The sequence below is a fragment of the Prionailurus bengalensis genome, chromosome C1 (assembly GCF_016509475.1).
Source record: "Prionailurus bengalensis isolate Pbe53 chromosome C1, Fcat_Pben_1.1_paternal_pri, whole genome shotgun sequence".
NCBI classification, from domain to species: domain Eukaryota; kingdom Metazoa; phylum Chordata; class Mammalia; order Carnivora; family Felidae; genus Prionailurus; species Prionailurus bengalensis.
The window spans coordinates 89,877,876-89,892,914 of NC_057345.1; positions in this window are offsets into that span (position 1 = coordinate 89,877,876).

Genomic DNA, 15,039 nt, shown 5'->3' on the forward strand with positions numbered 1-15,039 from the left:
AATACTGCCCAATATTCACCCCCACTGATATTGTCCTTTGGTAGGTCCAGTCTACAGCCCAACAAAGGCATACTTCATTTCTGTTTTAGTGTTTCAGATTTCTAGTATTTCCTTTTTTTCTTCCGAGTTCCCATCTCTTTGCTTACATTACCTATTCATTCTTGCATGTTTTCTACTTTTTCTACTCTAGCCCTAACTTATTAATCATTGTTGTTCTATATGTTCTGTCTTATCATTCCAAAATTTTTGTTGTATCTGAGTCTGGTTTAGATTCTTACTCTGTCTCTTCAGGCAGTATTTTCTTCTTGTCTTTAACACTTTTTGTTGAAAGACAAACATAATATTTTAGGTAATTGAAACTGAAAAAAAAGACCTTTACTGTGTGCCTTTATTATAATATGGCTAAGAGTGTGTTCTGTTTCATATTTTATGGTTGTAGGTGCTAAGAGGCTTCAAATTGCTCTCTTGTCTGTGGTTTCATATCCCCTGCACCTGTGGACGTTAAGCACTCCTCTTAGCGTGTGTTTCTTGCTGTCTTAAATCTCTTTCAACTATAATCCACTTATTTTAAGGAAGTTCTGTTTGTGTGGTGGCAATGTGGGGTAGAACATAAGCATTCTATAATCTTATGATTAAATCTCAGTCTTTCACAGAGCCAGCATCCCTGCATGGTAACATTCACAAGTGTTCCTTTTCTCCAACCCCTCCTCTTAGGCTAGACAAGAGAACCAAAGGAATTGGGTTTGTGTAATGCTCCTTCTCCCATGTCAGATAAGGCTCTGATAAAGTCACCTCCCCCAAGGCCTTTCTTTTGGAGAGTCCTCTGGATTTATTTCACACTGGTCATGCTTTCTCTCCCAGTGCCAGAGCTTAACACTTATTCATCCACAAACTCTATAAGAGTAATACAAGTTTTCTTATAATTAGGTAAAATTCCTCAAGAAAACCACTAGTTCCATTTTTAGCCCTCCAACATCCTCCAGCATTCCTTTATGTGTTTTTGTGTGTTTTCTGATCCTGCTGTTTATATGGCTGGGAAAATCTTTAAATGGCTAGGGAAATCTTTCTTCATTAGGAGATGTCTTTCTTGCTTTTCTTGGGTTGGATCAGTCTTTGTAAAAACACATGTCTTCCTAAGGTTCTTATGTCTTCTTGAATTATTTAATTACTTAAAAATTCCTTGAGTACTCCTATTTTGGTGGAACAAATCCTTTTGTGGCCATCTGAGTAAAAATCCAAAGGAATACGTTTTTGTGATTTTTAAAAACTTTTATTTATTAATTTATTTTGAGAGAGTGTGTGTGAGAGAGAGTGGGGGAGGAATAGAGACCGCACAGAGGCTGCTTGGGAATCTTTCTCTGGAGAGCCTGATTTGGGGCTCAATCTCATGAACCATGAGATCGTGACCTGAGCTGAAATCAAGATTCGGATGCTTAACCAACTGAGCCACCCAGGTGTCCTCATTTTTGTGATTTCTTGAGAACTTAAGTAAATGCAAATATATTCCAACTATGTATCTGATCTCTTTCATCTTTTTTCTCTTAGTTATTTCTTTCTGTTTTAGCCTAAACATTTTTCTGTTGGAGAGTTTATAAATGAAATACTAGTATGCTATTGGGAACTTCATTGGGCATTGGTGCTCCTCACCACAGAAACAGATAGGTCAGAAAACTGGGTCTTTTATTGGAGAATCCACTAAAATCAGTATATTGTTGTTTTGTTTTGTTTTGTTTTCTCTTGGCCAAATTAGTTTCCCCAGAAGGGAATTCTCAGTGCATTGACTGTAAACTTGGATTTCATTATTTTGAGAGAATTCAAAAGATAGAACTTGGAAACATCAGAATTCATTGTGATAATTTTCACTTAATCTACCTATTTTTAATAGGGTACTTCATCACTTTCATTCTCTTCTGTGTCTAGTGTTCATATTCTAGCACTTATCTGTTCCAGTGTTAGAGAGTAAACTATTTACTTCTGCTAACGTTTAGGTAGGACTGGGGGCCAGAGGGCTGGTCACATGATAATAAGGACTAGAACAGGGGATCTGGGGATTAATCTTCTCCTTAACCACATTTTTAATCAATCTTCCTATTTTTAGATTTTAATATTCAGATTTTAAAATTATCCAAAACTCTAATTCTCTATGCTTTCTAGGATTCTCTACAAAACACTGTTGTTTTATTTCCACCATGCAGGCAGTTAATTTTCATTTAAATTTTTAAGAAATCTGATATGCTAAGTTATTTTATTTATCTGTTTTCCTTATACTTTCCAATGTTTTACTGACACAGTCTGCTTTCATCTCCTTTCTCATTATCTTTGTTTCTTTTTTTTTAAATTTGCTTTCTAAAAATTTTTGGGCTATAATGTTAGAAATCTATTCACTCAGGTGTTTCTTACAGTATATTCTCTGCCCTCAGTTTTGCAGAGTAAAATGAAGAACATACAGCAAAGAGAAAGAAAAATAATTAAATTATGCCCTTATATCTTACCTTTTCATTAGAAAAATATGGCTTATAACAAGGAAAATATAAGCAAAGCAAAAAAACACAAAAATACATTTATGCCTACCTTGAAGACTTCTCCACATAAAACTTGAGGCAAGAAAATTTGGGTAACAGAGGTGAAGATTATATTTGGATCAAACAAAATGACATTAGCTTTCAATTGAGTTTTGCATCTTGAGGGATCAAGAGTTACAACCTGCTTCTATCTTTACTCTCCATTTTCATTACTAAGCCCATTACATCATAGATTAATTCTTTTCGTATGACTTCACATATCTTATTACATTTCTTATTACATTCTCAGACTGATATACTCTCAAAAGCTAGTTTAGGCTTTGAATTTCATAGGTATATAAACTTTTCAGATATCTCAGGAATACTTTAAAATTTTTATATAACAAAAATATACAGAAACACTTTTTTTTCCACAATGCATGTATGTTATTTGTAGTCTACTCAATATATCCATACCATTACTGATTATCAGAAAAAAATGTTTGTATCTATTTCCATATGGAGGATGCCACAAGAATGACAAATCAAGATGCATTAGAGAAAGCATAATAGAAAACCATAGGACATTAACTGTGTCTGCAACTGCAAGGTGATACTGCCTTGTCACAATTGTCACTTAAAATAAGCTGCTGTAAGTTATGATGTAATCTCCTTGGTAGTTTGGCTTCAAGATCAATTTTCTAAACACTCTAAGAGCAAAGAATCGCCACAAAGAAACAAGCAAAAAGACTGGGGAAGCATTTATTATTAACTTGTAAAAAGAGAATTATCATCTGAAGATATATAACAATACGGTATGGTTAATTATTATTCAGCTATGGTTAAGTCTGCATGTTCTAAATTTACACTACCTTGGCTGAAAACACCATTAATATGTAGATACAGGTCTCAGTTTGGTAAATATACTATTAATGTGATTTTATAATCATATTAAATAAAAACAGTAGCTTAGGTAAAAAAAAAAAATTTGAAAAGAAAAGACTTGAAATTATGCATGCAGCCCTGTGAAAATAGACCTGATTTGATGTGCAAATAGAAAAAGAGAAAGTAGAATAAAAGCTATAGTCATCATATGAGAGAGATTAAAGAATTGCACATCTAAACCAAAAAGAAAGAAATCATTAGTATTATGTAAGCTGGGTGCTCTGAACACACAGAATTATGCAATGCAAATCTCCAGAAAAGCAAAATAAATAAATAAATTAATTAATAATAAATAAATAAGTAAAATGCAATTTATTAATTGTATATTAGTAATAATGCATTGCACTTAATTTTTTTAAATTTTTACTTATTTTTTTTTTTAATTGTAATGTTTACTTTTGAGAGAGACATACTGTGAGTGTGGGGGGGGGGGGGCAGAGAGAGAGGAAGACAGAATCTGAAGCAGGCTCCAGGCTCTGAGCTGTCAGCACAGAGCACAATGCCGGGCTTGAACTCACAAAGAGTGAGATCATGACCTGAGCCAAAGTCAGATGCTTAACCAACTGAGCCACCCAGGTGCCCCAAGTTTTTACTTATTTTTGAGAGAGAGAGAGAGAGAGAGAGAGAGAGAGAGAGAGAGAGAGAGATGGAGTGCAAGCAGGGGAAGGGCAGAGAAAGAGGGAGATACAGAATCCAAAGCAGACTCCAGGCTCTGAGCCCTCAGCACAGAGCCCAACATGGGGCTCGAACTCACGAACTGTGAGATCATGACCTGAGCCAACACAACCGACTGAGCCACCCAGCCACCCCTAATGCACCATACTTTAAATTAATCCTTAGGATAGAATTTATAAGCAATAAATTTGGTAATCACGCCTACCGATATTTTCTGGAATGGAAACAAATTAGTTCTTACATTTTACATGAAATTAAAGCATTTATAGCTAGTCAAGTGCATTTTATTTTAAAATTTATTTTAACATACAGTGCCATAATAATACTTTTAATATAATTGTTAGATTTTTCCTAGGTAATGTCTGTGACTTTACTAATTATTTGGGAAACCAATCCTGTGTTTATGGGCAGCTCTTGTCCCTAACTTTGTTTCAGTTTTCACAAATAATTTATTCTGTTAACTAATAGTATACTAAACAAGGCACAGTGGCTCAAAAGTATTAATGAAAATGATAATGAAATTATATGATCCCAAATTATATGGAAATTTGTCTTATTCTTAACAGAAAACAAGCTTCATATGTAGACCTGTAACAAAGTAGGCTTAAAAATTCTTTTATTAACACATAAAATTCTATATAACTAAATATTTTTAAAATCTCTACAATTAAACCTTGTTCTTAGGACCTACAGTAAGTTCAGGCTTATTTAGATTCAGAACCTTCAGCATTTTTAAAATTTACTTCCTTCACTTAAAATTATTTGCCAATTCATACATATGTTAGTACCTATATCACTCAGAGTTGTGGCAGGAAACAGATGGTACAATCAAACTCAGAGAATTTAATAAAGGAATTGTTTACAAAAGGAAACCAACAAGGGAGATACGGTATTCTAGAGGTCAAACTATAGGCACCATTAGGCCTCTGTGAGCCAGAGGAAAGACCAATTACTCAAACCCAGTGTAGCAGTATGGAAAGGGTCAGGAGCTGTGGGAATTAAATGGATAACTGAATGTAACCTGGCAGAAAGGGAGTGAGGAAAATCAATACCATAAATCCTCTTTCTTCTAATCCTCCGTTCTAAGGTATCTTCTATTGCCAAACCCAACAGTTTGATGTGCAAGGATCTTCTGAAGTAGATTCTAGGATTAGTCTCTTCAGACAAAGAGCAAGGTGGAAAAGATGGACAGTAACATTGGAGATACAGTGTGAACATCACAGACAGTAAACAGTTAATGACTTGGGAAGGAACTCATAAATCTTTATTTTCTATAATTGAAGGACTCTGTATGTCTGAGGACCAGAATATACGGGGGTAGCAGAAACACTAGCCAGATAGACGAGAAGATTAGGAGCCCGAATATGAAAGATGTGGCACTATAAATTTGGTCTGGACTTTAAGCTATAGGAAATGATAAAAGTTCTGAGAAGGATATAGCATGGTCATGTTGTGCATCAGAAAGATCATAGGGTATGTGATAGGCTATATAGAGTGATCAAAGACATGGTAGGCAATGGGCAAAGGTAACATTTCATTTCTGAATGACAAATAGGAAGCCATGGATTTCATTCACTGAGATCAAGAGATTACTGGAAGAGAGGGAATTTGAAGTCAGGGAAGGGAAGGTAATTAGCTCAATTTTGGACTTGCTGAATTTAAGTTTTCAGTGGAAGAAATAACTTAGAATTTCCAGAAAAATGTGGTATATACTTCCTTGGTGTTTAGAAAAAATGGCAAGTTGGCAGCAATGGTTTGGAAGTTATCAACCTAAAATGCTAATTAAAGCCAAAGTAGAAAAAAAAAAAATAAGTGCCTTGGAGGCACATATAGATTGCAAAAAGGAAAAAATACAAATTAAAGCTCCAAGATATATCAGAATTTGAAGGAATGAAGAGTTGGGGCGGTTTGTTTGTTTTTAGGATTGTTTAGTCTTGAGCATTTAATTGCTCATTAAACACACACTTAAGAAGTTGTACCCTCTTCTAGGCATTGTGCTAGATCCTTAGGACACCATCTTGAAGAAGACAAACATCAGTCCTACCTTCACAGAAATTCTTGTCATGCGTAGACAAATGAAAAACATATAAACCCACAATATCCAAGTACCAAATATGATTAGAATTAAAGAAACAGACTTCAATGAGAATTGGTATTGGAATATACTTGGGTAAGGCCTTTAAAAGACATAGTTATTGGGGCGCCTGGGTGGCGCAGTCGGTTAAGCGTCCGACTTCAGCCAGGTCACGATCTCGCGGTGTGTGAGTTCGAGCCCCGCGTCAGGCTCTGGGCGGATGGCTCAGAGCCTGGAGCCTGTTTCCGATTCTGTGTCTCCCTCTCTCTCTGCCCTTCCCCCGTTCATGCTCTGTCTCTCTCTGTCCCAAAAATAAATAAAAATGTTGAGAAAAAAAAATTTTAAAAATAAAAAAATAAAAAATAAAAAAAATAAACTGAAGCTGAAAGAGTCATAGCCAACAACATGAAGAGTAAAGAGTTGAGTACAAGTCATTTGAAAAGGCAATTGTAAGGCCTTTTGCTTTTACCAAGATCTTAAAGACAACTCCCATGTTTTCCTCAAAAGGCTTTATAATTTTTTTTTTAACCTTGAGTCCTCTGCAATTCAGGACCTTTGCAGAACCCTCTGATGATGGAGAACTTGTATTTCTCTCAAAAATACTTTATAGTTCCTGATGTAGAAATCTTGGGCTATATAGTAATCATTATACTATGTATAAGTTTATAAAATCATCATTTGTGTAACTTATATATACATAATTTTTTTTGTAATAAAGGAACTTTTGGAGATGGTGAATATATTCATTATTTTGATTTTGGCGATGGTTTCTTAGATATATACATATAACCAAACTTATCAAATTGCATACTTTAATTATGTTCAGTTAATTGTGTGCCAATTATGCCTCTATAAAACTCTTAAATACTTAATAATAAAATGACCTTTATTCTTAGGAAGGCACCACTAAAGATTAGAAAATGAAAAACACACAATGAGAAGGGATATTTGCAATACATTTTGTATCACAAGATCTTTTTTTAAATATCACAGAATATTTTAAAAAATAATGACAATATACAATATTGATGAATGTCCTTAGTGTGGTTGTATAGGCACTTTTGTCTCATGCTCCAGAAGGACAAATTTGTATAGCTTTATTTTAAAGTGATTTATCAAAATGTACGTATATTTTAAAGCATAAAGTTGTGTATACTTTCTGAGCACAAAAGTACACCTCCAAGATTTTACCATAAAAAATATTAAAACAATTAGTCTGGAAATACATAAGCGAGTTTTACTGCAGCATTTTTATTACTAGGGGAAAAAAGGAAAATTAAATATGCTATATGACATAGTAGAGAACTGCTAAAATATATTATCATAATTTCAAACAATAGAATTAAATGTTTTGGGAATCAATGGTGATTTTAAGTACTTCAAAAGAAAAAAATATTCGGAAAAGATTAAGTATTTTATTTTTGCTTATACATATAGAACATATGTATATATACAAACATATACAAACTAATTTATGATAACTAATCACAACTAATGCTGTGAAGGTCAGTTTGCATTTTTTTCCCCAAATAAAAAGCTTTTTAGAGTAAGTGATTAATGAAATCACCCAAACCAAAAATCTACCATTGTAATAGCCTTTTGAATCAATGAGAGAGAATGAGCATGTAAAATGAAGGCGATCCCTTTACTTGATAATCGCTTGATATTAGGCCTTTAGGGAACTCATATTAAAGAAATAAACACACTACAAATCATATATATATATATATATATATATATATATAACATATATATATATTTTTGCTATTCAGTATGTCTTAGGTAAAGTAGTATATCTGAGTTCGAGAAGAGAGAAAAACATAGGAACATCACGGCAAAATTGAATTTGCTGTCATTATTTTCCATTTCCTAAAAATTAAAAATTACCACTTATTTGTATAATGCCTTATTCATTTCCGAAGTTTTCATTTAAAACAATAAAATTTAAACTGTTTTTGTTTAATGGAAACTTCCTTGGTAATCGGCATGAGTAGACAAGGCTCATACTAAATGAAATTATAGAGGGCACGTGGGTGGCTCAGTGTGTTAATAGTCCGACTCTTGATTTTGGACCCAGGTCAGGATCTCAATTGAGCCCCGCATCGGGGCTCTGTGCTGACAGCACAGAGCCCCTTGGAATTCCCTCTCTCTCTCTCTCTCTCTCTCTCTCTCTCTCCCCTCCTCCCCCAGTCTCTCTCTCTCAAAATAAATAAATAGACATTTTAAAAATTGAAATTATAGGGAATTTCAGGCTCTTTATAGGTTTTGGGAGATCAAAAGAGCTACACTTTATTTTACAAATTTTTGGTGCATAAAAGTTTGTGGCAATAAATGGAAAAAGATAATGTGTTTCTCTACCCACCACAGAATACTATGAATACTGTGATTTATGAAAGATGTTCTCTGTTTGAAATCCAGTGCTTTTATACTAATAGGGAGTAGAGTGCTTTGTTTTTCAATCTCAATATTTTTCACACATAAAAAGTTCTCTTATTAAAACAAAAAAGTCTTATCATGTACATGAAAATAAATATTGCCCTCATGCAATTTAGCTTGTAATAACATTTCCTAAAAGTGCCTTCTTGAAAAATATTAGAAGCATATATAGTTATTAAGTAGTCAAATATATAATTGGACTTTCCTTATCTTTCTCTTACATATGTGTATACAATGCACTATCCCCTTACAATTTATAACATTCAGGAAATACCTTTACTAGTATTTAAAACCTTTTTACTTCTACATTAAAATCATTATAGTTTGTACTTCAGTTTTACCTAATTATAAGATCTATATTTTTGAATTGTAACTGTGCTGAAAATTGATTCCAATATGAGATCATTTTAAAAAATTTATTCCACAAGGTAAGTGATATAAAGTAATAATATATGTGTGAGAAGTAAGGATGTATAAGTCTAATTATTCAAAATATAGAATTTCTACCTTCTCTAATCTAATAAAATCACATGAATTTATAGAAGTTAGGGTTGAGGGTTTTTGTGGGGGGTTTTTTTTGTTTTGTTTTTTTTTTGTAAAGTCTTTGGGATTCAGACTGTAGAGGCATTGAGGAAGTATAAAAAATCATAGGATTTGTACAGACACGCCAGTGGAAGTCTTTCTAAAGAGATTGGTATTCTGTAACAGTCATCTGGATCATGTCACTGTCTGATTTGGGAAACAGAATTAAATAGATAAAAGCTTTGAAAGGTAAGGTCCTGATACCCTGCTACTGGGTTTCATTAGTACAGGGGGATAGAAATGACGAGAGCAGATTTTAGCTGATGCAGTAGAGGAAAGAGAGGTCTGATAAATTGCTCTCTTTCCCTAAAGCTGAATGGAATAATCCAACAAAGTCCTGAAATATCAGAATACCACAGTCACAGTTCTTGCTTTAGATCACAAGATGAGCTACTGGATTTGGAGGCATTACTAACTTCCAGTGTGTTGTTTGTTTTGCTGATTAGTTGGTTTACTTTGTTTAAAATTTATTTTCAACTTTATATTGTCATTAAAAATTAAGCATATCCATTGATATGCAAAGGCGAGTGTACACACTAGAATATTACTATTTATTTTATTTATTTATTTAATCAATATTTAAACATTTTAAGTAACTTTTTTTGTTACCAGAGAAACTTCGGAAACATGCAGTTTCCTTATTCTTACCACATCTAACAAGAATTAGTTACTTCAACTAAGTTATTATAAAAAATGATTGATGGGGAGGTTGTAGATAGTTGCCTAAATATATTAATATGTGATTTTAGCTAGCAGATTTTTTCTTTATATAATTGTGCTCAATTCACATGCCGAAATGTATAGGGAAAAGATGTATGCCTAATTATATAAATATTTAAAAAATAATTTAGTTGTACATCTTTCTGTCTTCTTTCTGCTATTTATATGTGAAGGCTTGGAGAAGACAGACTTTTGTTTATCAACATATAATAATAAAAAAGTATACCCAGAATTATTTGCAATTGTGGATGCAGAAAAGATAGATCCATGTTATTTTATATTTCATAGATTCTCTTGAGTTTATTTGGAACCATGCTTCATCTGCTTCATGGACTGTGACAGAGATGATATGGGTCCTTTCTGAGAAAAGTAGTTAAGAACAACTTACCTCCTCAATCTCTCTCATTATTTTCAGTAGTGACCATAAATTTTATGTGTTGAGATGACTGTGGGATAAGATAGAAACAGTCTAGATACTAGAAGCACTGTGTTGAGGATTGCTGCTTTGGAGGGTGTACTAGCCAGCATCAGATTTTGTGTGAGAAAGGAATACAAGGAGATACATCATTGTTGTGTAATGATATTTAACATTTCAGGGCCTACTAGTTACACTGGCACTGACTAATGTAAAAAGCACAGAGATCAATTACAATGGATAGGAATCAATTACATTTCAGAAATGAAATGATTGGAAGGTATTGGTGAAAGAGAGGGCAAAAGAAGATGAGCCTGAGTTGACAGTAGTAAGCCAGGATGTAAAAGGTAGGAGGGAGGCAGATAATGATGAGCAGGAAAAAAACATCTCATGGAAGGACTTATAGATAGAATTTTAAGACTATGATACAGTCTAGAAAATACTTTTTTGTACTCTATTGCAATGTAGTATATGAAATACCTTGATTCCTAGGGGTAATGAAAGAAGTGTGGGAAACTAAAACGTTACTAGTTATTTTTGTCAACTTTAGTGGCTCTCTCTTATTCCATATGCCTTACTTTACCTCCTTTAAAATAACTACAGTATCAGCCAGGATCTTATTAGGGAACAGAAAGCACAAACTAATTAGGATATATAAGGAAGGTATCAAAAATGAGTTATTTACAGAGCTTTGCACAACATAAAAACAGGCATGGCTAGTATTAAAGTGGCCATTATCATCCATACGGTCATGAGAGATGAAGGAAGGGTGCAGGTTACTGGAACAAAGGAGAGAGTCTTGTGGAAAAGTTACTTTGGGGCAGTGGCTTTCTTTCAAGAGGCACAGCCAGCCTAAATCTATCAAACGCGGAAGGAGTTAGAGAAACTGATACCCTGATCTTACTCTCCTCTTTCCAAATATGCTAAGGATTCCTTTTGATAACATTGGACTTAACAGTATAGGTGTTATATGTAAGTGATGAATCACTAAATTCTACTCCTAAAACCATTATTACACTATAAGTTAACTACTAAAACTAAATAAAACATTTATGGGGAAAAAAAACAAAAACAAAAGAAGAAGGAAAAAATGTACAGTTTTAGGATGAAAAAAAGAGTGTAGGCTAAGAGATCCTATTGATTATCTATATAGGTCAGCTTCTTGGAGTAGATGGCGGGGTGCAAAGATAATTAAGAGTAGAATGGACAGTCAAACAGAAGATATTCAACACTGTTCGCACATCATACCCCTCAGCAGCTGGCTTTCAGTTGGATGAAAAGTTTACGTCCCCAACACCCGATACAAATCAGATTAACTGCCTTATAATTTGGAGTGATATCAGTTCTCTCATATTCCCACATAAAACCTAAAATACTAGTCACTACTGCCTTTTCTTCTAAGGCTGGGTAAAGAGCTCTAAACTGGTTAGTATAGATACCTTTATCCCCTACCTGTTTCAGGTTCCCATTAACTTTTTTTTGTCTTTTATTTATTTATTTATTTATTTTTTTCAACGTTTATTTATTTTTGGGACAGAGAGAGACAGAGCATGAACGGGCGAGGGGCAGAGAGAGAGGGAGACACAGAATCGGAAACAGGCTCCAGGCTCTGAGACATCAGCTCAGAGTCCGACGCGGGGCTCGAACTCACGGACCGCGAGATCGTGACCTGGCTGAAGTCGGACGCTTAACCGACTGCGCCACCCAGGCGCTCCTTTATTTATTTTTTTAATATGAAATTTATTGTCAAATTGGTTTCCATACAACATCCAGAGCTCATCCCAACAGGTGCCCTCCTTCTATGAGCATTTCAGTTGTTTGTGATTCTTTAATTGATGGTGTGGCAGGAGTTGTTGGTTGTCTTACTTGTATGTGGTGTGTGTGTGTGTGTGTGTGTGTGTGTGCATATGTGTGTGTTGTTTTGACTTTTTTACCTAGGAAATACCTGGCAAGGAATTACTAAGAGGCACCCTAATTAACTCCAAATATAGTCCTACTTGCCCTTGCCTTGCATTTGTAATCTGTTTCAAATTGTCAATTGACAAACTGGAACCAAATTGGTTCCTGTTGGAATCCAATCTGTCAATTCACCTAGCCAGTAGCATTCAGGGATCTAGTTTGAAACTTTTTGCATAGTTGGCCTTCAGAAAATGAAGATGGATGCTGCCAGGCCTCTTAAGAGTCAGCTAATAGCTGGTACTGTATTACTTCTACTTCATGCTCTTGATTAAAGCCAATCAAAAGTCCAACCCAGATTCAAAGGAAGGAAAAGGAGTCTTCCTCTCTTGATGGGAGACTGGCATGCACAATTTTTTGGTGAAATTGTTAATGACCATCTTTGGAAACAATATATCATAATTACTTTCTACCATAGGTAATCCCAATATTACTGAATTTTCTAGGCTCTACGGCCAAGGCTCAGGGAAGCTTGTGTCATAACTTGAATCTGTTGTAGGGTCCTTTCTTTCTGCAAGCCACACTCAAAATTGACGTCCTCAAAGAAGTTGAGTAAAGGAGTTAAAGAAAATTGTGCAATGTGGTATATGTTTTCTCCAAAATCTAAAAAGACCCACATAACGTGATATAATTTTCCTTGGTAATTCATGTTTTTTTCACATTAGAGGGAATAACCTGACTGGTACCAGACCTCTGGACTCTTGATAATTTGAATGACGTGATAGTTTTCCTGAACTTTTTCAGGCATTTATCTCATAACCTCTGGTGTAGATATGTCTTGTTAAGCAGTTCAGTGTTCATATTTACTATTCACCAGCTCCAACTAGCATAGCATTATCAACATAAAGGACAGGGGTAGTGATCTTTGAGGTTCACAAATTTCCTCCAGATTATGTCATGAAAGATAAAGAGTTTCTATTTCTTGAGATAAGACTTTAAGATTTGACAACATTTTGTTGCCCTCTCAAATAAAAGCAAACTACTACTTTAATGATATAAGTGGGAGGAAAGAAGTGTTTTCAGGTCAGGAACTACAAATCAGTTCATAGACTCTGTTCATGGGTTTCACCTTCATTTCTAAGAGCTGTGTTGATAGAAAATGAGCAATTTTGGAGGACCAAAATCTAGCATTTGGGTTTGCAACTGTCATTAAGAGATGAATTTTTACACTTGCAAAAAGAAAGCTACGTACATAAACCTCTTTGGATAGCTTTCAATTTTGCCCTAATTTTTTAATCTAATTAAACAATATTTTTAGTGACCAGCTTTTATTGAATCTTTTCGATGCATATAACTTAGCTTTTGTGGAAAAAATTTTCTTTTGCCTTCATATTGTGTTGGTTCATATAATTTTAATTAAGCTTAATTAAAAATATACCTATGAAAACAAGTGCAACTAACACAAAAAGATTTTAGAAAAACATAACTAACTTTTGGTAAGGTAACATGGAATTTGTGAGACAAGACCATAACTGTGTGGGCATATTAGAGAGTAGCTGACTAGCCACAAGTATTTATCAGGATATTGGCATGTTTACATCAAGATTAGTTAAGGGACTGTTTAGTGGATGTTCAAAAAATAGAAGATACTCTGCTAAAGCTGGGGCAGGGGACCTGAAGGCCTACCCTTTCAGTCTACTGCCATCTTATTTAAAAAGAGAGAGAGAAAGAGATGAATTTTTTATGGGCCAAATAAGCTAGGTACATGAGATGTATTAGCAGTCTCAGATGTATAAAACAGAATGGCAATATTTGGAATTTGGGTGAGATTATATGTTGACCCATCTGGATTTTGCACTGAAGAAAAAAGGTAGCTAAATGAGAATGTATTAGCAAATTTATTGTATTAGGTTTCTATTGCTGCTGCAACAAATTACCCCAAACACAGTGGCTTAAAACAGTACGATTTTGTCTCTTAGAGTATTTGAGGTTAGAAGTCTCAATTTAAAGTTTTACAGAGTTGTGTTCATTCTGGGGGCTTCAGGAAAGAGTCCTGTTTCCTTGCCTTTTTTAGCTTTTACGGGCTCCTTTATTCCTTGGCTCATGGCTCCTTCTATACATCACTCTAAATTCTTTCTTATGTGCTTATATCTCCTAATACTGAGTCTGATCCTTTTGCTTCATTGGACCACCCACATAATCCAAAGTAATCACCCATTGCAGACTCTTAATCAAATCTGCAAGGTCCCTTTTATCATTCAAGGTAACATATTCATAGGTTCTGAGGATTAGGATGTGAACATCTATGGAAGCTATCATTCAGCCTATTATACTCAAGGAGAGAAATTTGAGAGATAAGTGTCACCATTCAAAATTGTGATGAACTATATGTGATATTTTCATTCTGCTCAATAGCTTTGAGTCACTCATATTCTCCATATTTTTTCTCTGCCAAAATTTTTGCACTATTGTCATATCTACTTTCTAGTTCATTAATCTCTCTCCAGCTTTTTCTAATCTACAAAGTAGAGCATACTTTTTATTTATAAACAATTCTACTTTTTTCATTCATAAAATTTCCAGTGGGTATACTTACAAAATATTTCTAGTCATTAGTAAGTTCCTCAAATTTCCATTACATATTTTATGTGCAGTTACTTTATATTCAGTATTAAATCATTTCAATATCTTATGTATGTGGTGATGTATAAATCTTTACATGTATTATTTTTACTGAATCATGTCTGGTTGGCCATTTCCTTATTTGTTATTAATGCATATATACATAATGTCTA